This window comes from Myotis myotis, unplaced genomic scaffold, assembly GCF_014108235.1.
Source record: "Myotis myotis isolate mMyoMyo1 unplaced genomic scaffold, mMyoMyo1.p scaffold_m19_p_4, whole genome shotgun sequence".
Taxonomy (NCBI): domain Eukaryota; kingdom Metazoa; phylum Chordata; class Mammalia; order Chiroptera; family Vespertilionidae; genus Myotis; species Myotis myotis.
This window is the reverse complement of record NW_023416346.1, coordinates 57,223,927-57,233,494: the sequence shown is the minus strand read 5'-3', so window position 1 is coordinate 57,233,494 and position 9,568 is coordinate 57,223,927. Positions and strand designations below refer to the sequence as shown.

Here is a 9,568-nt window from a genome sequence, read left to right as displayed (position 1 = left end):
AGAGAAGCAAAACATACCCAATCTGAACTGCAATTGGAGAAAAAAATCAAAAGACAGGAGGAGAGCCTAAGGGAGCTTTGGGACAACATGAAATGAAGCACCATACATATAATAGGGGTGCCAGAACAACAAGAAGAGGAACACGGGTTAGAAAACCTATTTGGAGAAATAATGTCAGAAAAATTCCCTGATTTTGGGAAGAGGAAAGTCACACAAGCACAGAGAGTCCAAAACAAGATGAACCCAAAAAGACCCACACTAAGACACATTGTAATTACAATGGCAAACGGTAATGACAAAGAGAGAATCTTAAAGGCTGCAACAGAGAGACAGAAAGTAACCTACAAGGGATCTCTCATTAGATTATCAAATTATTTCTCAACAGAAGCATATCAGGCCAGAAAGGAATGGAAGGAGGTAAACAAAGCAATGTGAAGAAAGGGACTGACTCTGAGAATACTCTTTACAGCAAAGCTATAATTCAAACTTGAAAGGAAAATCAGGAGCTTCACAGACAAAAAAATGCTAAGGTAGTTTATCACTACCAAGCCAGGAATGCTAGAAATGCTGAAGGGACTGTTGTAAAAGGAAGAAAAAAAAGGAGGAAGGAACACAGGCACAAAAAATAAAAATAGTTACAAACAAGTACCTATCCTATCTAATAAAAGAGAAAATGGTAATTAGCATACTACCGCTACCCTTCCCATTGGCTAATCAGGGCGATATGCAAATTAACTGCCAGCCAAGTTGGCGGCCAGCAGCCAGGCAGCTTGAAACTAACATGGGGCTTGCTTGCTTCAGTGACGGAGGAAAGCAATGTTCCCCACCTGCCTTGCCGGCCTCTGAGCCTGCAGTTTGAAACATTGTAACAAATATAGAAGCTAAACAAAACCCCAGAAACCGGCTTTCAGCAAGCTGGGATCTCAGAGCTGGAGTTATACATTGTTTCGATTATAGAACCCAAACAAACCAGATACCTGCTTTCAGCAGCGGAGGCCTAAGAGCTGGAGCCTCAGAGCTAAAGCTGGCCCAGATTAAAAAAAAAAAGAAAAAAAGGAGCGGTTGGGAGCTTCCGTCACCCGCCAGCCTGAAAACAGTCCTCAGCCCCTCACCCAGACTGGCCAGGCACCCCAGTGGGGTCCCCCACCCTGAAGGGTGTGTGACCAGCTGCAAACAGCCATCATCCCCTCATTCAGGCTGGCCAGGCACCCCAGTGGGGACCCCCATCCTGGTACAGGACACCCTTCAGGGCAAACCACCCAGCCCCCACCCATGCACCAGGCCTCTATCCTATATAGTAAAAGGGTACTATGCCTCCCAGCACCGCGATCAGTGGCGCTGTGAGGCCTCCCTGCACTGGGGTCAGCGGAGCCGAGAGGTCTCCTGGCACCGGGATCAGTGTGACAGGGGGCAGCACCCAAACCCCCTGATCGCCCTGCAGCTCTGTGTGTGACAGGGGGCGGGGCCACAACCTCCCTATCCACCCTGCTCTGTTCATGACAGGGGAAGGAACCCCAACCTCCTGATCAGCCTTGCTCTGTGCCTGATATGGGGGAGCTCCCCAACCCCCTGATCGCCCTGCGGCTCTGTGTGTGACAGGGTGCAGCGCCCCAACCCCCTGATCGGCCCTGCTCTGTGGGTGATAGAGGGCAGTGCCCCAGCCCCTCTTCCCCCCATGGGCCCTGCTCTGTGTGTGTTGGGGTAGAGCCATAACCTCCCCATCAGCCCTGCCCTGAGTGTGAGAGTGGCAGCACCCCAACCCCCTTATCGGCCCTGCTCTGTGTGTGACAGGGGGCGGTGCCCCAACTCCCCTATCGGCCCTACTCTGTGAGTGACGGGGGGAGCTCCCCAACCCCCTGATGGGCCCTACTCTGTGCGTGACAGGGGGGAGCTCCCCAACCCCCTGATCGACCCTGCTCTGTGTGTGACAGGGTACGGAGCCCCAACCCCCCTGATTGGCCCTGCTCTGTGCATGACAGGGGGTGGTGCCGCAACCTCCCCATCGACCCTGCCTTGAGTGTGACAGGGGGTGGTGCCCCAACCCCCCAATCGGCCCTACCCTGAGCATGACTGAGGGTGGCATTGCAACTTCCCAATCTGCCCTGCTCTGTGAATTACAGGCGGCGGTGCCCCAACTCCCCAATCAGCCCTGCTCTGAGTCCGACCAGGGGCTGCATCCAGGGATTGGTCCTGCCCTCTGCCACCCAGGAGCAGGCCTAAGCCAGCAGGGCGTTAGCTCCCGAGGGGTCCCAGACTGTGAGAGGGCACAGGCCAAGCTGAGGGGCCCCCCTTCCCCCCTGAGTGCACAAATTTTTGTGCACCGGGCCTCTAGTCCTATATAATAAAAGCCTAATATGCTAAGTGTCTGGTCAGCTGTTCAACCAATCAAAGTGTAATATGCAAATGATATGCTAAGGCTGCTCAACCACTGGCTATGAAATGCATTGACCACCAGCGGGCAAACAGTTGACTGGTCTACCAATCATTATGACATTCACTGACCATCAGGGGGCAACAGTTGATCAGTCGACCAGTCGCTATGATGTGCACAGACCACCAGGGGCCAGACACTCTGACCGGTAGGTTAGCTTGTTGCTGGTGTCTGGCTGATTGGGACTGAGCAAGACTGGCCAGACATGCCCTGGAGCCCTCCTGTTGTCCCTCCCTGGCTGGCCAACCTCATCGCCCCCCCCCCCGGCCCCGATTGTACACCAATGGGGTCCCTCAGCCTGGCCTGCACCTTCTCACAATCTGGGACCCATCGGGGGATGTCAGAGAGTGGTTCTGGCCTGATACCACAGGCCAGGCAGAGGGACCCCACTGGTGCATGAATTTTTGCACCGGGTCTCTAGTCAATAATAACCTTAAACGTGAATGTCCTAAATGCTCCAATCAAGAGACATTGAATGGCTGAATGGGTAAGAAAACATGACCCATATATAGGCTGTCTACTAGAGACCCACTTCAGAACGAGCGACTCACATGGACTAAAAGTGAAGGGATGGAAAAATATCTTTAAGACAAATGGAAATGAAAAAAAAAAACTGGGGTAGCAATACTTACATCTGACAAAACAGTCCTGAAAGTGAAGGCCATAATAAGAGATAAGGAAAGCCAGTTCATGATACTAAAGGGATTGATACAACAAGAGGATATAACTCTGGTAAACATATATGCACACAATGCAAGATCATCCAAATACATAAAAAAGTCGGAAAGATATCAAGGGAGAGATTGATGGCAATATGATCATAGTAGGGGTCTTTAATACCCACTGACATCATTGCATAAATCCTCTAGACAAAAAATCAGCAAAGAAACAACAATCCTAAATGACTCACTAGATCAGATGGACTTAATTGACATCTTCATAACATTTCACTCCAAAGCTACAGAATATACATTCTTCTCAAGTGCACATGGAACATTTTCAAAGCTAGAACACATATTGGGACACAGGCAAAGCCTCTCCAAATTCAAGAAGATTTAAATCATATGAAGCATCTTCTCAGACCACAATGGCATAATATTAGAAATCAACTAGAATAAAATCAATAAAAAATTCAAACACTTGGAGGCTAAATAGCATGCTATTAAACAATGATTGGGTTACCAAAGAGATCAAAGAAGAAATTGAAAACATCCTGGAAATAAATGACAATGAAAACACAATAATCCAAAACCTATGGGACACAGTGAAAGCAGTCCTGAGAGGGAAGTTCATAGCTCTACAGGCCTACCTCAAAATATCCCAAGAAACCAGAAACACCAATCAGAATGGATATATGCACCTATATGTTCATAGCACCACAATTTACAATAGCTAAGATTTGGAATCAGCCTAAGTGCCCATTAACAGGTGAGTGGATTAAAAAACTTTGGCATATCTACACAATGGAATACTATGCTGCTGTAAAAAGGAAGGAACTCCTACCATTTGCAATAGCATGGATGGTACTGGAGAGCATTATGCTAAGTGAAATAAGTTAGTCAGAGAAAGATAAATATTACATGATCTCACTAATTTGTGGATTATAATGAACAACATAAACTGGTGAACAAAAATAGATCTAGCTCTAACCGGTTTGGCTCAGTGGATAGAGCGTTGGCCTGAAGACTCAAGGGTCCCAGGTTCAATTCCAGTCAAGGGCATGTACCTTGGTTGCGGGCACATACCCAGTAGGTAGTGTGCAAGAGGCAGCTGATCGATGTTTCTCTCTCATCAATGTTTCTAACTCTCTATCCCTCTCCCTTCCTCTCTGCAAAAATCAATAAAATATATTTAAAAAAATAGATCTAGAGACAGAGAAGCATTGATCAGATGCTCAAACCACAGAGGGAAGTCAGGGGAGGGTGGGCCTAAGTGGGAGAGATCAACCAAAGGACTTGTATGCATGCATATAAGCTTAACCAATGGACACAGAATGGGGGGGGGTGTGTTTGGCATGTGCGTGGGGGTGGAGGCGGCCAGAGAGAGGTCACTAGGGGGAAAAGGAAAGTTATGTAATACTTTAAACAAAAAAGTATTTGTTTATTTATTTTAAATGTATTTTATTGATTTTTTACAGAGAGGAAGGGAGAGGGATAGAGAGTTAGAAACATCAATGAGAGAGAAACACCGATCAGCTGCCTCCTGCACACTCCCCACTGGGGATGTGCCTGCAACCAAGGTACATGCCCTTGACTGGAATTGAACCTGGGACCCTTGATTCTGCAGGCCGATGCTCTATCCACTGAGCCAAACCAGTTAGGGCAACAAAAAAGTATTTAAAATTTTAAAAACGTATTCTGAAATGAGTCTTAAAGGATTGACATTCACAAGTCTTTTCCCTGACACACATTGTGTATGAATCAATAGGAAAAGTGAGCTCTGAGTAGATTCCCAAATAGTGGTGGCATAAGTGGAAGCTACACTGACACTGTCCCAGGACCAAACTGGAAATACAATTAAAATACAGAAATCCACCCTGAAAAATCATCTGAAGACTATATGGAGAGAACCCTGATAACCAAGGATGGAAAGTAGAGAATGCATAGAGACTGGTAGGAAGTGTGAAGGTATAAAAGGCCAGGCTGAGCTCCCACAGAGAACAGCTGAAGATCCAGAGGAATATCTCAGGTGTTGGGGACTCCCACTGAGAACTGTGGGCTATAAATCCCAAGCTGGGCTTCCCATCCCAGAACATAAGAACTAAGAACAGTGCCCACATAACATATGGCTGTGAAAAGCAGCAGGGATGCTGTCTGCCCATCTGATATGGCAGGAAATGCAGGCACCCTCTGACAGGGTCAGCACACAAAAGTTCATGTGAAGTTACTCATCATGAGCTCTGGCAGAGGTAGGGAAGAGTAGAATGGATTTGTGTGAGCAGAAGCCAGGATTGGGGGCTCTGGAGTTGGAGCTCAGAGGGCACCACCCTGGTTTCTTGGGCTGAGTAACTTCCTCATGTTGTGGAGGAAATCTTACTCCTATGGAACTTTTCTATCAAGGTGGTTTTTGACTAGAGGTAAGGCAGTTGCACCACCCTGTTGGAAGATCTCTCACCACTGTGGTCAATAGCCTAAGGCTAATAAAGAGTGAATGTCAATGGAACTGCAGGCAGAGGTGGGTGTCTATAGGGTTTGAGTCTTTATCTAATCTATTTTGGGCCCTGGGCCAGTAAAAACAGACCCTGGTGCACATCTTTCCAAAGGCACCCATTCAAGAAGAGGGAGCCAAAATCTGTGGATTGCTGAAAGGGCCAGTCACAGATAGCATCTGAAATTGTCCTGAACTAGAGATTGGGAGTCATAGCAGATCTATTAAATACAGAGACACAAATACAAAAAGGAACCAAAATGGGGGACAAAAAAATAAGCTCCAAATGAAAGAAAAAGAGAATTTTCCAGAAGAAGAGCTAAATGAAATGGAGATAAGAAATTATCAGACATAGGATTCAGAATAATGATGGCAAAGATGATCAACAGCATGAGAAAAGATTCAGCAATTATGAAGAATGACATAGCACTAATAAAAATCACATTAGAAGGAATGCAGAGATTAGGGGAAGCTGGAGATAAGCGCAATGAAGTAGAAGACATGGAAGAAAAATCACTCAATCAGAGAACCAAAAAGAAAAAAAAAAGAAAAGAAAAAATAGGAGGACACCTAACTGGAGCTATGGGACAACATGAAACAAAACCAAATTTTCATAATGGCTTGGCCAGAAAGTGAGCAAGGGATAGAGGACATGTTCAAAGAAATAATTGCAGAAAAATTCTCTAACCTGGTGAAGGAAAAAGTCACACAAGTCAGGAGACACATCAAGTCCCAAGCAAGAAGAACCCAAATAGGCCCACGACCAGACACATCATAATTAAAATGCCAAAAATTAAAGATGAAGACTCTTAAAAGGCATCAAGAGAAAATCAATTTGTTACCTACAAAGGAGCTCCCATAAGCCTATCAGCTGATTTCTTATTAGAAACTCCACAGGCCAGATGGGAATGGCATCAAGTATTCAAGTTAATGAAAAGCAAGGGTCTGAAACTAAGATTACTATATCCAGCAAGGCTATCATTCAAAAGAGATAGTGAAAGAAAGAGCTTCCCAGAAAAAAACCCAACCAACCAAACAAAAACAAACAAAAAAACCACAAAAGACAAACAAAAAACTAAAGGAGTTTATCACCACAATAACAGCACTGCAAGAAATAATAAATGGATGGCTGTAATGAGAAGAAGAAATATATACATATAGAAAAATATAGGCATACAGAATTAAAATGGCAATAAATAAGTACCTATCAATAATAACCTTAAATGAAAATGGATTAAATGCTCCAATCAAAAGTTATAGGGTAGCTAAATGGATTCAAAAACAAACTAATTATATGCTGGCTACAAGAGACCCACCTGAGGACAAAAGACTCACACAGGATGAGAGTGAAGGGATGGAAAATATTTTCCATGCAAATGGAAATGAAAACAAAAGTGGGGCAGCAATACTTATATCTGACAAAATACAATTCAAAATTAAGGCCAGCACAAGGTCAGTAAAGGTCACTACATAATACTAAAGGGATTGATCCAACAGGAGTATATAATCCTGGTAAACATATATGCACCCAATATAGGGGAACCTAAATATGAAAAAAATGTCAAGAGTACTTTAAGAGAGAGATCAACAACAACACAGTCATAGTAGCGGACTTTAACACCCCACTGACTTCACTGGATAGATCTTCCAGACAAAAAGTAACAAGGAAACAGAGATTCTAAATGACACACTGGATCAGATGGATTTAATTGACATTTGTAGAACATTTCTCCACAAAACTGCAGAATATACATTCTTCTCAAGTGCACATGGGGCATTCTCAAAGATAGACCACATGTTAAGACACAAAACAAGTCTCTACAAGTTCAAGAAGATTGAAATCTATCAAGCATCTTCTCAGATTACGATGGAATGAAATTAGAAATAAACTACAGTAAAGACTCAAAACCATTCAAACGCATGGAGTCTAAATAGCATGTTATTAAACAATGAATGGGCTACCAACAAGATCAAGAAAGAAATAAAAAACTTCCTGGAAACAACTGAAAATATACACACTTCAACGCAAAGTTTCTTGGATACAGCAAAAGCAGTCCTGAGAGGGAAGTACATAGCAGTATAGGTCTACCTCAAAAAAACAAACAAACAACCCCCCCCAAAAAAAAACCCCCAAAAAACCCCCAAAACAAAACAACAAAAAATTAATAATAAACCATTTAACCCTACAACTTAAAGAATTAGAAATAGAAAAACAAGAAGAGGTCAGAGTAAATAGAAGAATGGAAATAATAAAGATCAGAGCAATTAGAGCAGAATTTAAAAAAAAATCAATGAAACTAAGAGCTTGTTCTTTGAAAAGATAAACAAGATTGATGAACCATTACCCATATTCATCAAGAAATAAAGGGAGAGGACACAAATAAATAAAATCAGAAATGAAAGCAGTGAAGTAACAACTGACACCACAGAAATACAAAGGATTGTAAGAAAATACTGTTAACAACTATATGCCAACAGGATGGACAATGTTGATGAAATGGACAAATTCCTTAAAAAAAAACATAATCTTCCAAAACTGAATCAGGAAGAACCAGACAACCTGAATAGGCCAATAACAACTGAGGAAATAGAAGCAGTAATAAAAAAAACTCTCAGCAAACAAAAACCATGGTCCGGATGGCTTCACAGGGGAGTTTTATGAAACCTTAGAAGAGCAAATTAAACTTACCCTTCTCAAACTATTCAAAAATTCCAAGTGGAAAGAGTACCTCCAAGCTCTTTTATGAGGCCAGCATTATTCTAATTCCAAAACCAGATAAAGGTACTACAAAGAAGGAGAACTATAGGCCAATATCCCTGATGAACATAAATGCTAAAATCTTCAACAAAATATTAGCAAATCAGATCCAGCAATATATTAAAAAGATCATACACCATGACCAAGTGGGATTTTTTCCAAGGATGCAAAGTTGGTACAATATTCGCAAATCAATGAAAATGATACACCCTATAAACAAATTGAAAGACAAAAATCACATGATTATATCAATAGATACAGAAAAAGCATTAGACAAAATCCAACACCCATTTTTGATAAAAACTCTCAGCAAATTGGGAATAGAGGGATCATACCTCCACATAATAAAGGCCAGATATGACAAACCTACAGCCAACATCAGACTCAATGGACAAAAACTAAAACCATTTTTCCTAAGAACAGGAACAAACAGGTATGTACACTTTCACCACTCTTAATTCAACATAGTACTGGAAATTCTAGCCACAGCATTTAGACTAAAAGAAGAAATAAAAGGCATTCAAATTGTAAAGGAGGAAGTAAAACTCTCATTATGTGTAGACCGCATGATGTTGTACATAGAAAACCCTAAAGACTACACTAAAAAACTTCTAGATTTAATAAATGAATTTGGCAATGTGGCAGGATACAGAATTAATTCAGAAATCTATGGCATTTTTATACACCAATAATGAATTGTCAGAAAAAACTAAACAAACAATTCCATTTACCATTGCAACAACAACAAAAAAATTAAGATACTTAGGGATAAGCTTAACCAAGGAGGTAAAAAAATTTTACTCAGAAAACTACAGGACCTTGACAAAAGAGATAGAGAAGATATAAACAAGTGGAAGAATATATCGTGTATATGCATAAGGCATGGATACAGACAATAGGGTGGTGAAGGCCTGGTGTGGGCTAGAAGGGGGTAATGGGGGTGGGTGGGACATATGTAATACTTTCAAGAGTAAATATTAAAAAAAAGAAAGCAAAAACATGATTCAGCTACCCACCTGGAAAGGGAAATATCAAGATCACAAAGGTGATTTTCCCAGATAGAGTCTCATTCAAATCTGCTGACCTCTTCTATTTCCCCAAATATGTGAAACTTGGTTGCATAATTTGTGGTATGTGGTATTTTATCCATCTTGAGTTTATTATTGTATATGGTGTCAGTTGGTGGTCTGGTTTCATTTTTTTCCAATGTATCTGTCCAATTTCCCCAACAC

At 42.3% G+C, this 9,568-nt stretch overlaps 1 pseudogene; it reads left to right on the top strand.

Annotated features, from left to right (window-relative positions):
• The first annotated feature begins 9,344 nt into the window (after positions 1-9,344).
• Positions 9,345-9,487, top strand: LOC118654920 (annotated as a pseudogene).
• Positions 9,488-9,568: the final 81 nt, after the last annotated feature.